This window comes from Orcinus orca, chromosome 7, assembly GCF_937001465.1.
Source record: "Orcinus orca chromosome 7, mOrcOrc1.1, whole genome shotgun sequence".
NCBI lineage: Eukaryota > Metazoa > Chordata > Mammalia > Artiodactyla > Delphinidae > Orcinus > Orcinus orca.
The window spans coordinates 3741187-3765371 of record NC_064565.1 but is presented as its reverse complement, the minus strand read 5'-3'; the positions used below and the strand labels follow the sequence as shown (position 1 = coordinate 3765371).

The window sequence follows — 24185 nt, the reverse complement described above, 5'->3', positions numbered from 1 at the left end:
TTTCTAAATTTGAGACCCTGTTCTGTTCTGTAATTCAGTTCCTCTGTAGCCAAGTTTACATTCCGTGTATTAGTGATATCTTATGATGTTTCTTTTTCTGTGTGACTTATTTCAGTTAGGATCATCATACCTGAATCCACTCATTATTCTGGTACGGGCCTGATGACATAGATTTCATTGCTGAGTGATATTGCATTGTACGTAAGTACCACAACTTCTTTATCCATTTTTCACTTTCTGCGATATTGAACTTGTACCGTAAATGAGGTTCTTGTAAACAGAGCCGTCCCAAACATTGGGGTGACTGTGTCTTTTCGATTTTAATTTCCCTAAGCTATAGGACAATAAGTGGAAGTGCCCTAGGCTCTGTTGCTTTGTTTTTTAGATGTTTCAGGAAACACCATACACGTCTCCCGAGTGGCTGTTGGCAATTTACATCCCGCCCAACAACCTAACAAGGCTCCCAGTTCTCCATGGCCTGTCCTGCCTTTCTGGATTTTACACTTTTTTCAGATGGCCCTTTTGACCCGGGGGAAGTGAGATTTCATTGTAGTGCAGATTTCCTTCGCAAGCTTGCTTGGTTGGCCAAAAAGGGCGTATGCGTTTTTTCCTGAATATATTCAGGAAAAAACGCATACGCCCTTTTTGGCCAAGTGCATCATTGTGGACGTTCTGCCTCTTTTCCTCTGCTTTAAATGCAATTCCAGTCTACCTCCTGAAATCGGTTTCCTGCAATTCTGCCCCGCTTTGAAGTCCTCTTGGCAGCCTTACTTCAGTATATTTTTGCACGATAGCTGTCATTTATAACTCTGCAGGTTTGTGAATCACACTGCCCCTGAGCTCCTGTCTTCAACTCGCTTTCCTGTGAGCTGGCCGGAACACCGCAGGAGTGCGTCAGGCCCTAATCTGGTTCTGGCAGGGCACGCTGAGCCTTTGGTTAATTCCTCTTCCTTGTGGGAAATGAGAGTTAATTTTGCCCATCCAGACACCTCCAGCTAGTCTCTCATTGGTTCTCCCTATTCCTGTTCATCTTCTGCAGAAATTGCAAACTGGGCCAAACAGTAGGTTAAAGGCACTGACTCTCCCAGTCTGGAGAGTGTTAGTAAAGCATCTGGAATGTTCCACCCGAGTACCAGGGGACGAGAACTGAGATATTTGTACACGTCTCCCGATCACACGGTTGATCATACTCTGGGATCCACATGCATGTTTTAGCTGAAGGAAGAATACCTTAAACCTGGAGAGTTGAGACCCGTGGAATGGGTACCATGTAATATGATTTCAGAGGGTCGTCATTTGCTCACTGAACATCTCCAATCCTATCACTGCTCCGTTTTTGCCCCTGTACACATTCTTGATTCTCTTTCGGAGTCATAGGTATCTATAGGTTTTAAGATACTTACTAGTCAGGTACATTCTCAGGTGTTTAATATGGGGTGTTGAGTCCATTTCATTGAGCAAGGAGTAGCTCTTGTCTATTCCATATTTGTCTACTAGAACTTTATCTGTGCTCATTTCAATCTCTGGTTTTATGCAGCACCCCAACTCACCTTTCCCCTTAAGTAAGCATAAGTTGGTTTTCTAAATTTGAGACCCTGTTCTGTTCTGTAATTCTGTTCCTGTGTAGCCAAGTTTACATTCCGTGTGTCAGTGATATCTTATGATGTTTCTTTTTCTGTGTGACTTATTTCAGTTAGAATCATCATACCTGAATCCACTCATTATGCTGCTACGGGCCTGATGACATAGATTTCATTGCTGAGTGATATTGCATTGTACGTAAGTACCACAACTTCTTTATCCATTTTTCACTTTCTGCGATATTGAACTTGTACCGTAAACGAGGTTCTTGTAAACAGAGCTGTCCCAAACTTTGGGGTGGCTGTGTCTTTTTGATTTTAATTTCCCTAAGCTATAGGACCATAAGTGGAAGTGCCTAGGCTCTGTTGCTTTGTTTTTTAGGTGTTTCAGGAAACACCATACACTTCTCCCGAGTGGCTGTTGGCAATTTACATCCCGCCCATCAGCATAACAAGGCTCCTAGTTCTCCATGGCCTGTCCTGCCTTTCTGGATTTTACACTTTTTTCAGATGACCCTTTTGACCAGGGGGAAGTGAGACTTCATTGTAGTGCAGATTTCCTTTGCAAGCTTGCTTGGTTGGCCAAAAGGGCGTATGTGTTTTTTCATGAATATATTCAGGAAAAAACGCATACGCCCTTTTTGGCCAAGTGCATCATTCTGGACGTTCTGCCTCTTTTCCTATGCTTTAAATGCAATTCCAGTCTACCTTCTGAAATCGGTTTCCTGCAATTCTGCCACGCATTCAAGTCCTCTTGGCAGCCTTACTTCAGTATATTTTTGCACGATAGCTGTCCTTTATAACTCTGCAGGTTTGTGAATCACAGTGCCCCTGAGCTCCTGTCTTCAACTTGCTTTCCTGTGAGCTGGCCCCAACCCCGCAGGATTGCTTCAGACCCTTATCTGGTTCCGAGACGGCGTGTTGAGCCTTTGGTTAATTCCTCTTCCTGGTGGGAAATGAGAGTTAAATTTGCCCGTCCAGACACCTCCAGCTAGTCTCTCATTGGTTCTCCCTACTCCTGTTCATCTTCCACAGAAATTGCAAACTGTGTCAAACAGCAGGTTAAAGGCACTGACTCTCCAAGTCAGGAGAGTGTTAGTAAAGCATCTGGAATCTTGAACCTGAGTACCAGGGGACGAGAACTGAGATATTTGAACATGTCTCCCGATCACACGGTTGATCATACTCTGGGTTCCACATTCTTGTTTTAGCTGAAGGAAGAATACCTTTAAACTGGAGAGTTGAGACCCGTGGAATGGGTACCAAGCAATATGACTTCAAAGGGTCTTCATTTGCTCACCGAACCTCTCCAGTCCTATCACTGCTGCGTTTATGCCCCTGTACACACGCTTGATTCTCTTTCGGAGACATAGCAATCTCTAGGTTTTAAGATACTTACTAGTCAGGTACATTCTCAGGCGTTTAATATGGGGTGTTGAGTCCGTTTCGTTGAGCAAGGAGTAGCTCTTGTCTTACATATTTGGCTTAGGGAACATTATCTTTGCTCATTTCAATCTCTGGTTTTATGCAGCACCCCAACTCACCTTTCCCCTTAAGCAAGCATAAGTTGGTTTTCTAAATTTGAGACGCTGTTCTGTTCTGTAATTCACTTCCTGTGTAGCCAAGATTACATTCCGTGTGTTAGTGATATCTTACGATGTTTCTTTTTCTGTGTGACTTATTTCAGTTAGAATCATCATACCTGAATCCACTCATTATGCTGCTACGGGCCTGATGACATAGATTTGATTGCTGAGTGATATTGCATTGTACGTAAGTACCACAATTTCTTTATCCATTTTTCACTTTCTGCGATATTGAACTTGTACCGTAAACGAGGTTCTTGTAAACAGAGCCGTCCCAAATTTTGGGGTGGCCGTGTCTTTTTGATTTTAATTTCCCTAAGCTATAGGACCATAAGTGGAAGTGCCCTAGGCTCTGTTGCTTTGTTTTTTAGATGTTTCAGGAAACACCATACACTTCTCCAGAGCGGCTGTTGGCAATTTACATCCCGCCCATCCGCATAACAAGGCTCCAGGTTCTCCATGGCCTGTCGTGGCTTTCTGGATTTTACACATTTTTCAGATGGCCCTCTTGACCGGGGGAAATGAGACTTCATTGTAGTGCAGATTTCCTTTTCAAGCTTGCTTGGTTTGCCAAAAAGGGCGTATGCATATTTTCCTGAATATATTCAGGAAAAAACGCATATGCTATTTTTGGCCAAGTGCATCATTGTGGACGTTCTGCCTCTTTCCTATGCTTTAAATGCAATTCCAGTCTACCTCCTGAAATCGGTTTCCTGCAATTCTGCCCCGCTTTCAGGTCCTCTGGGCAGCCTTACTTCAGTATATTTTTGGACGATAGCTGTCATTTATAACTCTGCAGGTTTGTGAATTACAGTGACCCTGAGATCCTTTCTTCAACTCGCTTTCTTGTGAGCTGGCCGCAGCACCGCCGTGTTGCTTCAGGCCCTAATCTGGTTCCGGATCGGCACGCTGAGCCTTTGGTTAATTCCACTTCCTGGTGGGAAATGAGAGTTAAATTTGCCCGTCCAGACACCTCCAGCTAGGCTGTTATTTGTTCTCCCTTTTCCTGTTCATCTTCCGCAGAAATTGCAAACTGGGCCAAAGAGGGGGTTAAAGGCTCTGACTCTCCAAGTCGGGAAGGTGTTAGTAAAGCATCTGGAATGTTGCACCCGAGACCAGGGGACGAAAACTGAGACACATTTGAACACGTTTCCAGACCACACGGTGGATCGTACTCTGGTTTCCACATGCATGATTTAGCTGAAGGAAGAATCCCTTAAATATGGAGAGTTGAGACCCCTGTAATGGGTAGCATGCAATGACTTCAAAGGGTCTGCATTTGCTCACCGAACCTCACCAATCCTATGAGCCCCAAGTGTCCAGCCTTATGTGTCACCCAGCTCTGGGTGTAGATGTGGTAAATCCAGGTTGCATCACAAGCCTTGATGAATTACTTAAGTATTCCTCTCTATTTCACTGTCATTGTGTTTTGTTTAAGAAATTTATTTTTATTATGGGATTTAGCTGATTTTCACTGCTGCGTTTATGCCGCTGTACACACTCTTGATTCTCTTACAGAGATATATAAATCCATAGATTTTATGATTCTTACTAGTCAGGTATATTCCTAGGTGTTGAATACGGGGTGTTGAGTCCATTTCGTTGAGCAAGGAGTAGCTCTTGTCTATTCCATATTTGGCTTAAGGAACTTTATCTGTGCTCATTTCAGTCTCTGGTTTTATGCAGCACCCCAACTCACCTTTCCCCATAAGCAAGCATAAGTTGGTTTTCTCAATTTGAGACCCTGTTCTGTTCTGTAATTCAGTTCCTGTGTAGCCAAGTTTACATTCTGTGTGTTAGTGATATCTTATGATGTTTCTTTTTCTGTGTGACTTGTTTCAGTTAGAATCATCATACCTGAATCCACTCATTATGCTGCTACGGGACTGATGACATAGATTTCATTGCTGAGTGATATTGCATTGTACGTAAGTACCACAATTTCTTTATCCATTTTTCACTTTCTGCGATATTGAACTTGTACCGTAAACGAGGTTCTTGTAATCAGAGCCGTCCCAATCTTTGGGGTGGCTGTGTCTTTTTGATTTTAATTTCCCTAAACTAGAGGACCATAAGTGGAAGTGCCCTAGGCTCTGTTGCTTTGTTTTTTAGGTGTTTCAGGAAACACCATACACTTCTCCCCAGTGGCTTTTGGCAATTTACATCCCGCCCATCAGCATAACAAGGCTCCCAGTTCTCCATGGCCTGTCCTGCCTTTCTGGATTTTACACTTTTCTCAGATGGCCCTTTTGACCGGGGAGAAGTGAGACTTCATTGTAGTGCAGATTTCCTTTGCAAGCTTGCTTGGTTGGCCAAAAAGTGCGTATGCGTTTTTTCCTGTATATATTCAGGAAAAAATGCATATGCCCTTTTTGGCCAAGTGCATCATTGTGGACGTTCTGCCTCTCTTCCTATGTTTTCAATGAAATTACATTCTACCTCCTGAAATCGGTTTCCTGCAATTCTGCGTTGCTTTCAAGTCCTCTTGTGAGCCTAACTTCATTATATTTTTGGACGATAGCTGTCATTTATAACTCTGCATATTTGTGAATTACAGTGCCCCTGAGCTCCTTTCTTCAACTCACTTTCTTGTGAGCTGGCCACAACCCCGCAGGATTGCTTCAGGCCCTAATCTGGTTCTGGCTCGGCATGCTGAGCCTTTGGTTAATTCCTCTTCCTGGTGGGAAATGAGAGTTAAATTTGCCCGTCCAGACACCTCCAGCTAGTCTCTCATTGGTTCTCCCTATTCCTGTTCATCTTCCGCAGAAATTGCAAACTGGGCCAAACAGGAGGTTAAAGGCACTGACTCTCCAAGTCGACAGAGTGTTAGTAAAGCATCTGGAATGTTGCACCCGAGTACCAGGGAACGAAAACTGAGACATATTTGAACACGTCTCCCAATCACACGGTTGATCATACTCTGGGTTCCACATGCACGTTTTTGTTGAAGGAAGAATACCTTAAACCTGGAGAGTTGAGACCCGTGGAATGGGTACCATGCAATATGACTTCAAAGGGTCTTCATTTGCTCACCGAACCTCTCCAATCGTATCACTGCTGCGTTTATTCCCCTGTACACACGCTTGATTCTCTTTCGGAGACATAGCAATCCATAGGTTTTAAGATACTTACTAGTCAGGTACATTCTCAGGCGTTTAATATGGGGTGATGAGTCCATTTCGTTGAGCAAGGAGCAGCTCTTGTCTATTCCATATTTGGCTTAAGGAACTTTATCTGTGCTCATTTCACTCTCTGGTTTTATGCAGCACCCCTACTCACCTTTCCCCTTAAGCTAGCATAAGTTGGTTTTCTAAATTTGAGACGCTGTTCTGTTTTGTAATTCAGTTCCTGTGTAGCCAAGTTTACATTCTGTGTATTAGTGATATCTTATGATGTTTCTTTTTCTGTGTGACTTATTTCAGTTAGAATCATCATACCTGAATCCACTCATTATGCTGCTACGGGCCTGATGACATAGATTTCATTGCTGAGTGATATTGCATTGTACGTAAGTACCACAACTTCTTTATCCATTTTTCACTTTCTGCGATATTGAACTTGTACCGTAAATGAGGTTCTTGTAAACAGAGCCGTTCCACACTTTGGGGTGGCTGTGTCTTTTTGATTTTAATTTCCCTAAGCTATAGGACCATAAGTGGAAGTGCCCTAGGCTCTGTTGCTTTGTTTTTTAGGTGTTTCAGGAAACACCATACACTTCTCCCCAGTGGCTGTTGGCAATTTACATCCCGCCCATCAGCATAACAAGGCTCCCAGTTCTCCATGGCCTGTCCTGCCTTTCTGGATTTCACACATTTTTTATATGGCCCTTTTGACCGGTGGGAGGTGAGACTTCATTGTAGTGCAGATTTCTTTGCAAGCTTGCTCGGTTGGCCAAAAAGTGCATATGCGTTTTTTCCTGTATATATTCAGGAAAAAATGCATACGCCCTTTTTGCCCAAGTGCATCTTTGTGGAGGTTCTTCCTCTCTTCCTATATTTTCAATGCAATTCCATTCTACCTCCTGAAATCGGTTTCCTGCAATTCTGCCCCGCTTTGAAATCCTCTTGGCAGCCTTACTTCAGTATATTTTTGGACGATAGCTGTCATTTATAACTCTGCAGGTTTGTGAATTACAGTGCCCTTGAGCTCCTTTCCTCAACTCGCTTTCTTGTGAGCTGGCCGCAACACCGCAGGATTGCTTCAGGCCCTAATCTGGTTCCGGCACGGCACGCTGAGACTTTGGTTAATTCCTCTTCCTGGTGGGAAATGAGAGTTAAATTTGCCCGTCCACACACCTCCAGCTAGTCTCTCATTGGTTCTCCCTATTCCTGTTCATCTTCCACAGAAATTGCAAACTGGGCCAAACAGGAGGTTAAAGGCACTGACTCTCCAATTCAGGAGAGTGTTAGTAAAGCGACTGGAATGTTACACCCGATTACCAGGGGCCGAGAACTGAGACATATTTGAACACGTCTCCCGATCACATGGTTGATCATACTCTGGGTTCCACATCCATGTTTTAGCTGAAGGAAGAATACCTTAAACCTGGAGAGTTGAGACCCATGTAATGGGTACCATGCAATATGACTTCAAAGGGTCTTCATTTGCTCACCGAACCTCTCTAATTCTATCACTGCTGTGTTTATGCCCCTGTACACACGCTTGATTCTCTTTCGGAGACATAGCAATCCATAGGTTTTAAGATACTTACTAGTCAGGTACATTCTTAGGCGTTTAATATGGGGTGTTGAGTCCATTTCGTTGAGCAAGGAGTAGCTCTTGTCTATTACATATTTGGCTTCGAGAACTTTATCTGTGCTCATTTCAAAATCTGGTTTTATGCAGCACCACTACTCACCTTTCCCCTTAAGTAAGCATTAGTTGGTTTTCTGAATTTGAGACCCTGTTCTGTTTTGTAATTCAGTTCCTGTGTAGCCAAGTTTACATTCCATGTTTTAGTGATAACTTATGATGTTTCTTTTTCTCTGTGACTTATTTCAGTTAGAATCATCATACCTGAATCCACTCATTATGCTGCTACGGGCCTGAAGACATAGATTTCATTGCTGAGTGATATTGCATTGTACGTAAGTACCACAATTTCTTTATCCATTTTTCACTTTCTGCGATATTGAACTTGTACCGTAAACGAGGTTCTTGTAAACAGAGCCGTCCCAAAATTTGGGGTCACTGTGTCTTTTTGATTTTAATTTCCCTAAGCTATAGGACCATAAGTGGAAGTACCCTAGGCTCTGTTGCTTTGTTTTTTAGGTGTTTCAGGAAACACCATACACTTCTCCCGAGTGGCTGTTGGCAATTTACATCCCGCCCATCAGCATAACAAGGCTCCCAGTTCTCCATGGCCTGTCCTGCCTTTCTGGATTTTACACGTTTTTCAGATAGCCCTTTTGATCGGGGGGAAGGGAGACTTCATTGTAGTGCAGATTTCTTTGCAAGCTTGCTTGGTTGGCCAAGAAGGGTGTATGCGTTTTTTCCTGAATATATTCAGGAAAAAATGCATATGCCCTTTTTGGCCAAGTGCATCATTGTCGACGTTCTGCCTCTTTTCCTATGCTTTAAATGCAATTCCAGTCTACCTCCTGAAATCAGTTTCCTGCAATACTGCACCGCTTTCAAGTCTTCTTGGCAGCCTTACTTCAGTATATTTTTGGACGATAGCTGTCATTTATAACTCTGCAGGTTTGTGAATTATAGTGCCCCTGAGCTCCTTTCTTCAACTCGCTTGCTTGTGAGCTGCCCGCAACACCGCAGCATTGCCTCCGGCCCTAATCTGGATTTGGCACGGCACGCTGAGCCTTTGGTTAATTCGTCTTCCTGGTGGGAAATGAGAGTTAAATTTGCCTGTCCAGACACCTCCAGCTAGTCTCTCATTGGTTCTCCCTATTCCTGTTCATCTTCCGCAGAAATTGCAAACTGGGCCAAACAGGAGGTTAAAGGCACTGACTCTCCCAGTCGGGAGAGTGTTAGTAAAGCGTCTGGAATGTTGCACCCGAGTACCAGGGGACGAAAACTGAGACATATTTGAACATGTCTCCCGATCACATGGTTGATCATACTCTGGGTTCCACATGCATGTTTTAGCTGAAGGAAGAGTACCTTAAACCTGGAGAGTTGATACCCGTGGAATGGGTACCATGCAATATAACTTCAAAGGGTCTTCATTTGCTCACTGAACCTCTGCAGTCCTATCACTGCTGCGTTTATGGCCCTGAACACACGCTTGATTCTCTTTCGGAGTCATAGGAATCCCTAGGTTTTAAGATACTTACTAGTCAGGTACATTCTTAGGCGTTTAATATGGGGTGTTGAGTCCATTTCGTTGAGCAAGGAATAGCTCTTGTCTATTTCATATTTGGCTTAGGGAACTTCATCTGTGCTCATTTCAATCTCTGGTTTTATGCAGCACCCCAACTCACCTTTCCCCTTAAGCAAGCATAAGTTGGTTTTATAAATTTGAGACCCTGTTCTGTTCTGTAATTCAGTTCCTCTGTAGCCAAGTTTACATTTCGTTTGTTAGTGATATCTTATGATGTTTCTTTTTCTGTGTGACTTATTTCAGTTAGAATCATCATACCTGAATCCACTCATTATGCTGCTACGGGACTCATGACATAGATTTCATTGCTGAGTGATATTACATTGTACGTAAGTACCACAACTTCTTTATCCATTTTTCACTTTCTGTGATATTGAACTTGTACCGTAAACTAGGTTCTTGTAAACAGAGCCGTCCCAACATTTGGGGTGACTGTGTCTTTTTGATTTTAATTTCCCTAAGCTATAGGACCATAAGTGGAAGTGCCCTAGGCTCTGTTGCTTTGTTTTTTAGATATTTCAGGAAACACCATACACTTCTACAGAGTGGCTGTTGGCAATTTACATCCCGCCCATCTGCATAATAAGGCTCCAAGTTCCCCATGGCCTGTCCTGCCTTTGTGGATTTTACACTTTTTTCAGATGGCCCTTTTGACCGGGGTAAGTGAGACTTCATTGTAGTGCAGATTTCCTTTGCAAGCTTGCTTGGTTGGCAAAAAAGTGCGTGTGCGTTTTTTCCTGTATATATTCAGGAAAAAATGCATACGCCCTTTTTGCCCAAGTGCATCATTGTCGAGGTTTTGCCTCTCTTCCTATGTTTTCAAAGCAATTCCATTCTACGTCCTGAAATCGGTTTCCTGCAATTCTGCCTAGCTTTCAAGTCCTCTTGTGAGCCTTACTTCAGTATATTTTTGGACGATAGATGTCATTTATAACTCTGCAGGTTTGTGAATTACAGTGCACCTGAGCTCCTTTCTTCAACTGGCTTTCTTGTGAGCTGGCCGCAACACCGCAGGATTGCTTCAGGCCCTAATCTGGTTCCGGCACGGCACGCTGAGACTTTGGTTAATTCCTCTTCCTGGTGGGAAATGAGAGTTAAATTTGCCCGTCCACACACCTCCACCTAGTCTCTCATTGGTTCTCCCTATTCCTGTTCATCTTCCGCAGAAATTGCAAACTGGGCCAAAGAGGATGTTAAAGGCACTGACTCTCCAAGTCGGGAGAGTGTTAGTAAAGCGTCTGGAATGTTGCACCCGAGTACCAGGGGACGAAAACTGAGACATATTTGAACATGTCTCCGGATCACACGGTTGATCATACTCTGGGTTCCACATGCATGTTTTAGCTGAAGGAAGAATAACTTAAACCTTGAGAGTTGAGACCCGTGGAATGGGTACCATGCAATATGACTTCAAAGGGTCTTCATTTGCTCACCGAACCTCTCCAATGTTATCACTGCTGCATTTATGACCCTGTAAACACGCTTGATTCTCTTTTGGAGACATAGACATCCATAGGTTTTAAGATACTTACGAGTCAGGTACATTCTCAGGCGTTTAATATGGGGTGTTGAGTCCATTTCGTTGAGCAAGGAGTAGCTCTTGTCTATTCCATATTTGGCTTAAGGAACTTTATCTGTGCTCATTTCAATCTCTGGTTTTATGCAGCACCCCAACTCACCTTTCCCCTTAAGCAAGCATAAGTTGGTTTTCTCAATTTGAGACCCTGTTCTGTTTTGGAATTCAGTTCTGTGTGGCGAAGTTTACATTCCGTGTATTAGTGATATCTTATGATGTTTCTTTTTCTGTGTGACTTATTTCAGTTAGAATCATCATACCTGAATCCACTCATTATGCTGTTATGGGCCTGATGACATAGATTTCATTGCTGAGTGATATTGCATTGTACGTAAGTACCACAACTTCTTTATCCATTTTTCACTTTCTGCGATATTGAACTTGTACCATAAACGAGGTTCTTGTAAACAGAGCCGTCCCAAACATTGGGGTGGCTGTGTGTTTTTGATTTTAATTTCCCTAAGCTATAGGACCATAAGTGGAAGTGCCGTATGCTCTGTTGCTTTGTTTTTTAGGTGTTTCAGGAAACACCATACACTTCTCCCCAGTGGCTGTTGGCAATTTACATCCCGCCCATCAGCATAACAAGGCTCCCAGTTCTCCATGGCCTGTCCTGCCTTTCTGGATTTTACACTTTTTTCAGATGGCCCTTTTGACCAGGGGGAAGTGAGACTTCATTATAGTGCAGATTTCCTTTGCAAGCTTGCTTGGTTGGCCAAAAAGTGCATATGCGTTTTTTCCTGAATATATTCAGGAAAAAACGCATATGCCCTTTTTGGTCAAGTGCATCATTGTCAACGTTCTGCCCCTTATCCTATGCTTTAAATGCAATTCCAGTCTACCTCCTGCAATCGGTTTACTGCAATTCTGCACCGCTTTGAAGTCCTCTTGGCAGCCTTACTTCAGTATATTTTTGGACGATAGCTGTCATTTATAACTCTGCAGGTTTGTGAATTACAGTGCCTCTGAGCTCCTTTCTTCAACTCGCTTTCTTGTGAGCTGCCCGCAACTCCTCAGGACTTCTTCAGGCTCTAATCTGGTTCTGCCACGGCACGCTGAGCCTTTGGTTAATTCCTCTTCCTGGTGGGAAATGAGAGTTAAATTTGCCCGTCCAGACACCTCCAGCTAGTCTCTCATTGGTTCTCCCTTTCCTGTTCATCTTCCACAAAAATTGCAAACTGGGCCAAAGAGGAGGTTAAAGGCGCTGACTCTCGAAGTCGGGAGAGTGTTAGTAAAGCGTCTGGAATGTTGCACCCGAGTAACAGGGGACGAAAACTCAGACATATTGAAACACGTCTCCCAATCACATGGTTGATAATACTCTGGGTTCCACATGCATCTTTTAGGTGAAGGAAGAATACCTTAAACCTAGAGAGTTGAGACCCGTGGAATGGGTACCATGCAATATGAATTGAAAGGGTCTTCATTTGCTCACCGAACCTGTCCAATCCTATAACTGCTGTGTTTATGCCCCTGTACACACGCTTGATTCTCTTTCAGAGACATAGCAATCCCTAGGTTTTAAGATACTTACTAGTCAGGTACATTCTTAGGCGTTTAATATGGGGTGTTGAGTCCATTTCGTTGAGCAAGGAGTAGCTCTTGTCTATTCCATATTTGGCTTAAGGAACTTTATCTGTGCTCATTTCAATCTCTGGTTTTATGCAGCACCCCAACTCACCTTTCCCCTTAAGCAAGCATAAGTTGGTTTTCTCAATTTGAGACCCTGTTCTGTTTTGGAATTCAGTTCCTGTGTAGCCAAGTTTACATTCCGTGTATTAGTGATATCTTAAGATGTTTCTTTTTCTGTGTGACTTATTTCAGTTAGAATCATCATACTTGAATCCACTCATTATGCTGCTACGGGCCTGATGACATAGATTTCATTGCTGAGTGATATTGCATTGTACGTAAGTACCACAACTTCTTTATCCATTTTTCACTTTCTGCGATATTGAACTTGTACCGTAAACGAGGTTCTTGTAAACAGAGCCGTCCCAAACTTTGGGGTGGCTGTGTCTTTTTGATTTTAATTTCCCTAAGCTATAGGACCATAAGTGGAAGTGCCCTAGGCTCTGTTGCTTTGTTTTTTAGGTGTTTCAGGAAACACCATACACTTCTCCCGAGTGGCTGTTGGCAATTTACATCCCGCCCATCAGCATAACAAGGCTCCCAGTTCTCCATGGCCTGTCCTGCCTTTCTGGATTTTACACATTTTATAGATGGCCCTTTAGACCGGGGGTAAGTGAGACTTCATTGTAGTGCAGATTTCCTTTGCAAGCTTGCTTGGTTTGCCAAAAAGTGCGTATGCGTTTTTTCCTGAATATATTCAGGAAAAAACGCATACGCCCTTTTTGGCCAAGTGCATCAATGTCGACGTTCTGCCTCTTTTCCTATGCTTTAAATGCAATTCCTGTCTACCTCCTGAAATCGGTTTCCTGCAATTCTGCCCCGCTTTCAAGTCCTCTTGGCAGCCTTACTTCAGTATAATTTTGGACGATAGCTGTCATTTATAACTCTGCAGGTTTGTGAATTACAGTGCCCCTGAGCTCCTTTCTTCAACTCGCTTTCCTGTGAGCTGGCCGCAACACTGCTGGATTGCTTCAGTCCCTAATCTGGTTCCGTCACAGCACGCTGAGCATTTGGTTAATTCCTCTTCCTGGTGTGAAATGAGAGTTAAATTTGCCCGTCCACGCACCTCCAGCTAGTCTCTCATTGGTTCTCCCTATTCCTGTTCATCTTCCGCAGAAATTGCAAACTGGGCCAAAGAGGAGGTTAAAGGCACTGACTCTCCAAGTCGGGAGAGTGTTAGTAAAGCGTCTGGAATGTTGTACCTGAGTACCAGGGGACGAAAACTGAGACATATTTGAACATGTGTCCCGATCACACGGTTGATCATACTCTGGGTTCCACATGCATGTTTTAGCTGAAGGAAAAATACCTTAAACCTGGAGAGTTGAAACCCGTGGAATGGGTACCATGCAATATGACTTCAAAGGGTCTTCATTTGCTCACCGAACCTCTCCAATGTTATCACTGCTGCGTTTATGCCCCTGTACACACGTTTGCTTTTCTTTCGGAGACATAGCAATCCATAGGTTTTAAGAAACTTACTAGTCAGGTACATTCTTAGGCATTTAATATGGGGTGTTGAGTCCATTTCGTTGAGCAAGGAGTAGCTCTTGTCTATTCCATATTTGCCTTAAGGAACTTTATCTGTGCTCATTTCAATCTCTGCTTTTATGCAGCACCCCAACTCACCTTTCCCCTTAAGCAAGCATAAGTTGGTTTTCTAAATTTGAGACCCTGTTCTGTTTTGTAATTCAGTTCCTGTGTAGCCAAGTTTACATTCCGTGTACTAGTGATATCTTATAATGTTTCTTTCTCTGTGTGACTTATTTCAGTTAGAATCATCATACCTGAATCCACTCATTATGCTGCTACGGGCCTGATGACATAGATTTAATTGCTGAGTGATATTGCATTGTACGTAAGTACCACAACTTCTTTATCCATTTTTCACTTTCTGCAATATTGAACTTGTACCGTAAACGAGGTTCTTGTAAACACAGCCGTCCCAAACTTTGGGGTGGCTGTGTCGTTTTGATTTTAATTTCCCTAAGCTATAGGACAGTAAGTGGAAGTGCCCTAGGCTCCGTTCCTTTGTTTTTTAGGTGTTTCAGGAAACACAATACACTTCTCCCGAGTGGCTGTTGGCAATTTACATCCCGCCCATCAGCATAACAAGGCTCCCAGTTCTCCATGGCCTGTCCTGCCTTTCTGGATTTACACTTTTTTCAGATGGCCCTTTTGACCGGGGGGAAGTGAGACTTCATTGTAGTGCAGATTTCCTTTGCAAGCTTGCTTGGTTGGCCAAAAAGTGCGTATGCGTTTTTTCATGAATATATTCAGGAAAAAACGCATACGCTCTTTTTGGCAAAGTGCATCATTGTCGACGTTCTGCCTCTTTTCCTATGCTTTAAATGCAATTCCAGTCTACCTCCTGAAATCGGTTTCCTCCAATTCTGTCCCGCATTCAAGTCCTGTTGGCAGCCTTACTTCAGTATATTTTTGGACGATAGCTGTCATTTATAACTCTGCAGGTTTGTGAATTACATTACCCCTGAGCTCCTTTCTTCAACTCGCTTTCTTGTGAGCTGGCCGCAACACCGCAGGATTGCTTCAGGCCCTAATCTGGTTCCGGCACAGCACGCTGAGCCTTTGGTTAATTCCTCTTCCTGGTGGGAAATGAGAGTTAAATTTGACCGTCCAGACACCTCCAGCTAGTCTCTCATTGGTTCTCCCTATTCCTGTCCATCTTCCGCAGAAATTGCAAACTGGGCCAAACAGGAGGTTAAAGTCACTGACTCTCCAAGTCGGGAGACGGTTAGTAAAGTGTCTGGAATGTTACTCCCGAGTACCGGGGGAGGAAAACTGAGACATATTTGAACACGTCTCCCGATCACACGGTTGATCATACTCTGGGTTCCACATGCATGTTTTAGCTGAAGGAAGAATACCTTAAACCTGTAGATTTGAGACCCGTGGAATGGGTACCATGCAATATGGCTTCAAAGGGTCTTCATTTGCTCACCAAACCTCTCCAATCCTATCACTGCTACATTTATGCCCCTGTACACACGCTTTATTCTGTTTCGGAGACATAGCAATCCATAGGTTTTAAGATACTTACTAGTCAGGTACATTCCTAGGCGTTCAATACGGGGTGTTGAGTCCATTTCATTGAGCAAGGAGTAGCTCTTGTCTATTCCATATTTGGCTTAAGGAACTTTATCTGTGCTCATTTCAATCTCTGCTTTTATGCAGCACCCCAACTCACCTTTCCCCTTAAGCAAGCATAAGTTGGTTTTCTCAAATTGAGACCCTGTTCTGTTTGGAATTCAGTTCCTGTGTAGCCAAGTTTACATTCCGTGTATTAGTGATATCTTAAGATGTTTCTTTTTCTGTGTGACTTATTTCAGTTAGAATCATCATACCTGAATCCACTCATTATTCTGCTACAGGCCTGATGACATAGATTTCATTGCTGAGTGATATTGCATTGTACGTAAGTACCACAAATTCTTTATCCATTTTTCACTTTCTGTGATATTGAACTTGTACCGTAAACGAGGTTCTTGTAAACACAGTCGTCCCAACTTTGGGGTGGCTGTGTCTTTTTGATTTTAATTTCCCTGAGTTATAGGACCATAAGTGGAAGTGCCCTAAGCTCTGTTGCTTTGATTTTTAGATGTTTCAGGCAACAAATACACTTCTCCCGAGTGGCTGTTGGCAATTTACCTCCAGCCCATCAGCATAACAAGGCTCTCAGTTCTCCATGGCCTGTCCTGTCTTTCTGGATTTTACACTTTTTTCAGATGGCCCTTTTGACCGGGGGGAAGTGAGACTTCATTGTAGTGCAGATTTCCTTAGCAAGCTTGCTTGGTTGGCCAAAAAGGGCATATCCGTTTTTTCTGAATATATTCAGGAAAAAACGCCTTCGCCCTTTTTGGCAAAGTGCATCATTGTCGACGTTCTGCCTCTTTTCCTATGCTTTAAATGCAATTCCAGTCTACCTCCTGAAATCGGTTTCCTGCAATTGTGCCCCGCTTTCAAGTCCTCTTGGTAGCGTTACTTCAGTATATTTTTGGATGATAGCTGTCATTTATAACCGTGCAGGTTTGTGAATTACAGTGCCCCTGAGCTCCTTTCTTCAACTCACTTTCCTGTGAGCTGGCCGCAACTCCGCAGGATTGCTTCAGGCGCTAATCTGGTTCTGGCACGGCACGCTGAGCCTTTGGATAATTCCTCTTCCTGGTGGGAAATGAGAGTTAAATTTGCCCGTCCAGACACCTCCAGCTAGTCTCTCATTGGCTCTCCCTACTCCTGTTCATCTTCCGCAGAGATTGCAAACTGGGCCAAATATGAGGTTAAAGGCACTGACTCTCCAAGTCGGGAGAGTGTTAGTAAAGCATCTGGAATGTTGCACCCGAGTTCCAGGGGACGGAAACTGAGATATATTTGAACATGTGTCCCGATCACACGGTTAATCATACTCTGGGTTCCACATGCATGTTTTAGCTGAAGGAAGAATCCCTTAAACCTGGAGAGTTGAGTCCCATGGAATGGGTACCATGCAATATGACTTCAAAGGGTCTTCATTTGCTCACCGAACCTCTCCAATCCTATCACTGCTGCGTTTATGCCCCTGTACACATGCTTGATTCTCTTTCGGAGACATAGCAATCCCTAGGTTTTTAGATACTTACTAGTCAGGTACATTCTTAGGCGTTTAATATGGGGTGTTGAGTCCATTTCGTTGAGCAAGGAGTAGCTCTGGTCTATTACATATTTGGCTTAGGGAACTTTATCTGTGCTCATTTCAATCTCTGGTTTTATGCCGCTCCCCAACTCACCTTTCCCCTTAAGCAAGCATAAGTTGGTTTTCTAAATTTGAGTCCCTGTTCTGTTCTGTAAGTCAGTTCCTGTGTAGCCAAGTTTACATTCCGTGTGTTAGTGATATCTTATGATGTTTCTTTTTCTGTGTGACTTATTTCAGTTAGAATCATCATACCTGAATCCACTCATTATGCTGTTACGGCCCTGATGACATAGATTTCTTTGCTGAGTGATATTGCATTGTACGTATGTAGCACAACTTCTTTATCCATTTTTCACTTTCTGTGATATTGAATTTGTACCGTAAACTAGGTTCTTGTAAAGAGAGCCGTCCCAAGCCGTCAGTCACCTTTGGGATGACTATGTCTTTTTGATTTTAATTTCCCTAAGCTATAGGGCCATAAGTGGAAGTGCCCTAGGCTCTGTTGCTTTGTTTTTTAGATGTTTCAGGAAACACCATACACTTCTCCAGAGTGTCTGTTTGCAATTTACATCCTGCCCATCAGCATAACAAGGCTCCCAGTTCTCCATGGCCTGTCCTGCCTCTCTGGATTTTACACTTTTTTCAGATGGCCCTTTTGACTGGGGAGAAGTGAGAATTCATTGTAGTGCAGATTTCCTTTGCAAGCTTGGTTGCTTGGCCAAAAAGTGCGTATGCGTTTTTTCCTGAATATATTCAGGAAAAAACGCATACGCCCTTTTTTACCAAGTGCATCATTGTCGACGTTCTGCCTCTTTTCCTCTGCTTTAAATGCAATTCCTGTCTACCTCCTGAAATCGGTTTCCTGCAATTCTGCCCTGCTTTCAAGTCCTCTTGGCAGCCTTCCTTCAGTATATTTTTGGATGATACCATTCATTTATAACTCTGCAGGTTTGTGAATTACAGTGCCCCTGAGCTCCTTTCTTCAACTCGCTTTCCTGTGAGCTGGCCGCAACACCGCAGGATTGCTTCAGCCCCTATTCTTCTTCTGGGGCACCTTGCTGTGCCTTTGGTTTATTCTTCTTACTGATGTGAAATTAGAGTGACATGTGCCCATTGAAACCGCTATTGCTAGTTTCTCACTGGTTCCCCCTATTCCCATTCATCCTCCACACTAACTGCAGACTGTGCGATACCAGAACTTAAAGGCATTGACTCTCCATGTGGGGATGTTGTTAGTAAAGTGGCTGGAATGTCAATCCGGAGCCCCAGGAGAGGAAAAATGAGGTGCGTTTTAGAAACCTTTCCCGATCATGTGGTATACCAGTCGCTGGGTTTCCCAAGCATGGTTTAGCTGTAGGAAGATTCCCTTCAACCTGGAGTGTTGGGACCCTTGGAATGAGTAGCATGAAGTATTGCATTAAACTTTTGGCAGTTGCTCACCAAAGCTCACCAATCCTCTCAGCCCCAAGTGTCCAGCCTTATGTCTTATCCAGCTGTGGGTTTATATGTGGTCAATCCAGGTTGCATCACAGCCCCTGAGCGAATTTTGTAAGAATTTTTCTCTCTTTCATTGTTTCTGCGTTTTGTTTTTAAAATTTATTTCTATAATGGGGTTTAGCTCATTTTCACTGCTGTGTTTGTGCCGCTCTGCACACACTTGATTCCCTTATGGAGATATATCAATACATGGGTTTTAAGATTCTTATTACTCAGATATATTTCTCTGCGGTGTATAGGGTGTGTTGAGGCCAGTTCATTGAGCAAGGTGTAGATCTTGTCTAATACCTATTTGGTTTATTGAACGGTATCTGTGCTAATTTCAAACTCTGGTTTTATGCATCACCCCACCTCTCCTTTCCCCTTAAGCTGACATAAGTGTGTTTTCTAAATGTGAGACACTGTTCTGTTCTGTAATTCATTTCTTGTGCAGCCATATTTACCCTCCCTCTATAAGTGATATCTTATGATATGTTTCTTTTTCTGTTTGACTTATTTCAAGTAGTATTATCGGACCTAAATCCACTCTTTATCTTTCTACTAGCCTTATTACATTGATTTCATGGTGAAGAGATATTCCATTGTACATAAGTACCACATCTTCTTTATCCATTGTTCTCTTTCCTGGGATATTTAAGGTGTACTGAAGTTGAGATTATTGTAAACAGAGTAGCCCTAAACTGTGGTGTGCTTGTGTCTTGTTGATTTTTAGACTTCCCTAGATATACTCCCATGATTGGAAGTGTCCTATGCTCTGTAGCTCTGTTTTTTAGATGATTTAGGAACCACCATACACTTCTCCAGAGTGGCTCTCGGCAGTTCACACACTGCCCATCAGCGTATAAAGGCTCCCTGTTCTCCATGGCCTGTCCTGCATTTCTGGTTTTTACAATTTTTTAGGATGGCCCTTTTGACCGGTGGGAAATGAGACTTCTTTGTTGTGCACATTTGCATTGCTTGCTTGCTTCATTGCCCATAAAGTGCGTCTGCGTTTTTTCCTGGATATAATCAGGAAAAAACACATACGCCCTTTTGGGCCAACTACATCATTGTCGAAATCCTGCCGCTTTTCATGTGCGTTAAAGACGAGTCCAATCTATCTCTTGAAATCTGTTTCTTGCAATTCTGTCTTGCATTCAGATCCTCTTCTTTGCCTTACCTCAACATATTTTTGGACGTTAGTTTTCATTTATAACTCTGCAGGTTTGTGAATTGCAGTGACCCTGAGCTCCATGTTTTAAGTTGCTCTTTTGTGAGCTGGCCTCAAACCCGCAGGATTGCTTCAGGCCCTATTTTGGCTCTGGCGAGACAGGCTGAGCCTTTCTTTAATTCTTATTCTTAATGGGAAAGTAGAGTGATATGTGCCCGTCCAAACCCCTACAACTATTCTCTCATTGGTTCCCCCTCTTCCCGTTCATCCTCCTCACAATTTGCAAAATGTGTGAAACAGAAGTTTAAATGTGCTGATTCTCCAAGTGGGGAGATTCTAAGTAACGTGGCTGGAATGGTGAACAGGAGCACCAGGAGAGGATAAATGAGGTGCATTTTAGACACATCTCCCGATCACATGGTGTACAGTCCTCTGGGTTTTCCATGCATGTTTTAGCTGTAGGAAGATCCCTTGAACCTGCAGATTTGGGACCCATTGAATGGGTACCAGGTAGTATTACTTTAAAGGGTGTGCATTTCCTCACCCAACCTCACATTTCTCTTAGCGCAAACAGTTTCCAGCCTTATGTCTCATCCTGCTGTGGGTCTAGATGTGTTCAATCCATGTTGCATCACCGTCCCTGAGGAAAAGTTGTAAGAGGTTTTCTCTGTCTGTCGTTTATTTTTTTCAATTTATTACTATATTGGTTACAGCTGATTTTCAAAGCTCTGTTTCTTGCTGCTGTACATCCACTTGATTCACGTACAGAGAGACATCAATAAATTCTTTTTCAGATTCTTACCAGTCGTATATATTCTTTTCCGGTGACTTGAGTGTGCTGAGTGCAGTTCTTTTAGCTACCGTGTAGGCCTTGTTGATTATCAGTTTGGTATTTGGAATGGTATCTTTGCTAATTTCAACCTCCTGGATGATGCCTCACCCCTCCCCACCTTTCCCGTTTAGCAGCCTTATGCGTGTTTTCTACATATTTGACTATGTTTTTGTTTTGTAATTTATTTCATGTGTAGCCATTTTGGATTCCACCTTTAAGTGATATCTTATGATATGTGTCTTTTTCTTTTTGAATTCTGTCACTTAGAATGATCATACGTAACTCCTCCGGAGTTGTTACAACTGGCCATATTTCATTGATTTCCAGGCTGGATAATATTCCACTCTACCTAAGTACCACATCTCTATCCATTTTTTCCCTCCAGAGACATTTAAGTTATATCCTAGTCGAGGATCTTTTAAACAGAGAGGGGGTAAACATTGGGGTGCCTGTGTCCTCTCGATTTTTGTTTTTCCCAAGATATACGCCCATGAGTGCAAGTGCCCTATGCTCTGTAGCTCATTTTTCAGATGCTTTAGTAAACACAATACACTTCTCCAGAATGGCCGTTGGCAATATACATTTCCACTATAAGTCTCACAGGGCTCCCTCTTCTCCTTGCTCTGTCCTGCATTTCTGTTGTTTACGCTTTATGAGGATGGCTCTTCTGACTGATGCGAAGTGATATCTTTTGTAGTATTGACTTCCAGTGCCCACCTGTTTGGTTGGCTAAAAAAGTGTATGCCCTTTTCTTGAATATATACAGAAAAAAACGCATACACCCTTTTTGGCCAACTGCAATGTTGGCAATGTTCAGCTCCTTTTCTTGTGCTTAATGGCGAGTCCTTTCTACCTCCTCAAATCCCTTTCCTGCCATTCTCCCTTGCTTACATGTCCTTTTCTCTGACTTTCCTCAAGACATTTTTCGGTGATGGATATTTTCAACTATGCAGTTTCGTGAATTTTACTGCCCCTGAGTTCCATTGTTCAACTTGTGTTTATGGGAACTGGCCACAAAGCAGCGGGATTTCCTCAAGCCCTATACTGTTTCCATGGGCAACCCTAGCCTTTGGTCAATTCGTCTTCCTGATTGGAAATTAGAGTGACATGTGCCTGTCTGAACACCTAGGACTTGTCTCTCATTGTTCCTCATCCTTCCGCTTCATCCTCTGGACAAATTCCAAACTGTACGCAACAGGATGTTGACAGTGCTGACATCTCCAAGTGGGGAGACTGTTAGTAAAGATGCTGGAGGGGTGAACCCGAGCACCAGGAGATGAGGAGATGAGATGCCTTTTCCAAACTCTTCCCGATCAGACGGTATACCATCCTCTGGGTGTGACAGACATGTTTTAGCAGTAGGAAGAGTCCCATTCATGTAAGGAGAACACCAGGGCTTTTTCAAAATCAGTGTCTCCCCGAAACCCAAACTGGGGAATTTTTTAAGCTACGGCTACACATATGTTCATTAAGGGTCTTGGGAAGTAGGCAGAGTCCAAACTTTAGATGATTGAAGTCTTCAGGGTCAGAAGCACTCACCACCAGCTTCCCTTAGGTTACACTTTAACTGTCATTGATAGATGATGTCAATAAAAATATCTATTTTTTTTCAGATTATTTCCCCTTATAGGTTATTGCAAAATGTTGAGTGTAGTTCCCTGTGCTATACAGTAGTTCCTTGTTGATGATCTATTTTATACATAGCAGTGTGTATGTGTTAATTCTAAACTGTTAATTTATGCCTCCTCCCACCTTTCCCCTTTGGTAATAATAAATTATAAGATTTTATACTTCTCAGAAATGGGGGAGCTGAAAGAGAGGTATCATTTTCAATGGAAAAGCATTTAAAACAAGATTGAAGGTTTAACCAAGATTATTAGATGTACATCCTTGAAAAGAAATCACTTCGTTTCTCTAATATTGACCTGACAAATAAGACAAACCTTTTCACTGAACTTGCTTATAATAAAGTGATGGAAATATCAAATGGAAGTGTTAGAAACATCTTATTTTACCCGAGCCTTATACACTGTTCTATGTTAACTACAGTTTGGCTCACACATCTGTTCATTGAAGTTACCATAGTCTCAATTTCTGTTACTGATCCTCCAGAGTGGACCCCAACAAGTGTCCCCCTGCCCAGTGTCATTGGGGCCAACAGATCGAGACTGAGTTTGGTTCACAAGCAAAGGAAACTTTATATTTTGATCAGAGAATGGAGAGGTGAGAGCATGCACTACCCCGTGGGCTGTGGGCTGGGCTGCTGTGTAGAGATCCTGTCAGAGTCAGTGGGAGGGAGGGGGCGGAGCTCTCGAGGGCCGGGTTGGCTGTAGCTCAGGCTCTATATCGCGGAGTCTGCACTGGGCCCCAGGAGCTGAGGTGTCGACCCAGCCATTCTGCACTAGGAAATCTGGTCTGAAGTGCCGGGTGTGGAACCTCTGCATGCGGGACCCTAGGAGCACGTGAAATTAGACAAAGCACAAAGGATAAAAAAGGTTAGACTTGACTTTATTGCCCAGATTCTATTTTTATCTCCCAGGGATTTTTAATGGGCTTTGCTGGGGACAAACCCCTCCTCTGCCTTTTGTCCCGTTCCTCATTCTTGGAGTGCTGAGGGTGCAGACCCTTCTTCTGTAACTGCTGAGTGCTGAGTTGGGAGCCCTCATACCCGGGGGTGAGGGTCAGAGCTTCTCCCCAGCAGCCTCCAGGTGACGTTGATTGTCCCCAGGCCCCCTGCCTCCCTGCTCGTCCACCTGAGCACCAGCATTGGAAGTGTTATAGATTCTAATGACCTTTAAGGGTCCAGGAAAGAGATGTGCAGAGACGCTGTGGTGGCCGGTTTCACCCCACCCCACATTTGTTTGGCCACCTTAGGCTGACCGTTTCTGCCAGCCTAGATGCTCTGACCAGTAGTCTGTGCTTTCTTCAATTAGGCCCCTGAATTAACGTACAAACAGCACCAGGTGTCAGAGCCCTGCCCACTCAACTCCCAGACAGTCCAGGGTCAGTGGTGATCAAGGACCATGATGGCCACTGAGTCAACAGCCTTTTGAAGTAAACAGGAGTCCAGCCGGTCTTATTGGCCACCATCATCACGGTGTCTGTAGGCTTTTCTATGGTGACAGTGTGATATACGGTTCCCCCGCCAAGATTATTAGCTCCCCTCTGGGTGCAGTAAGTCCTGCAAGCAGTAGTCTACTCTTTTGGGACACACTCTTGTTGTTTTATGAGAGAAACTCCAGGTCAAGTGATGTTCACACGAGTCGTCATGGTGCCCTGTTGCCCCCGGTTATCTCTCTGGATGT

At 43.4% G+C, this 24185-nt stretch overlaps 2 long non-coding RNA genes across 6 annotated transcripts in view; one reads left to right on the top strand and one right to left on the bottom strand.

The window, feature by feature from the left end:
- Positions 1-24185, top strand: part of LOC125965010 (uncharacterized) — a 431017-nt gene that overhangs the window by 212658 nt on the left and 194174 nt on the right. The window lies entirely within an intron of this gene.
- Positions 1-24185, bottom strand: part of LOC125965009 (uncharacterized) — a 455232-nt gene that overhangs the window by 245391 nt on the left and 185656 nt on the right. For both annotated transcript variants that reach the window (XR_007478429.1, XR_007478430.1), the window contains exon 2: positions 14028-14099. This is a non-coding gene — a long non-coding RNA (uncharacterized LOC125965009). The remainder of the gene's footprint in view (positions 1-14027; positions 14100-24185) is intronic.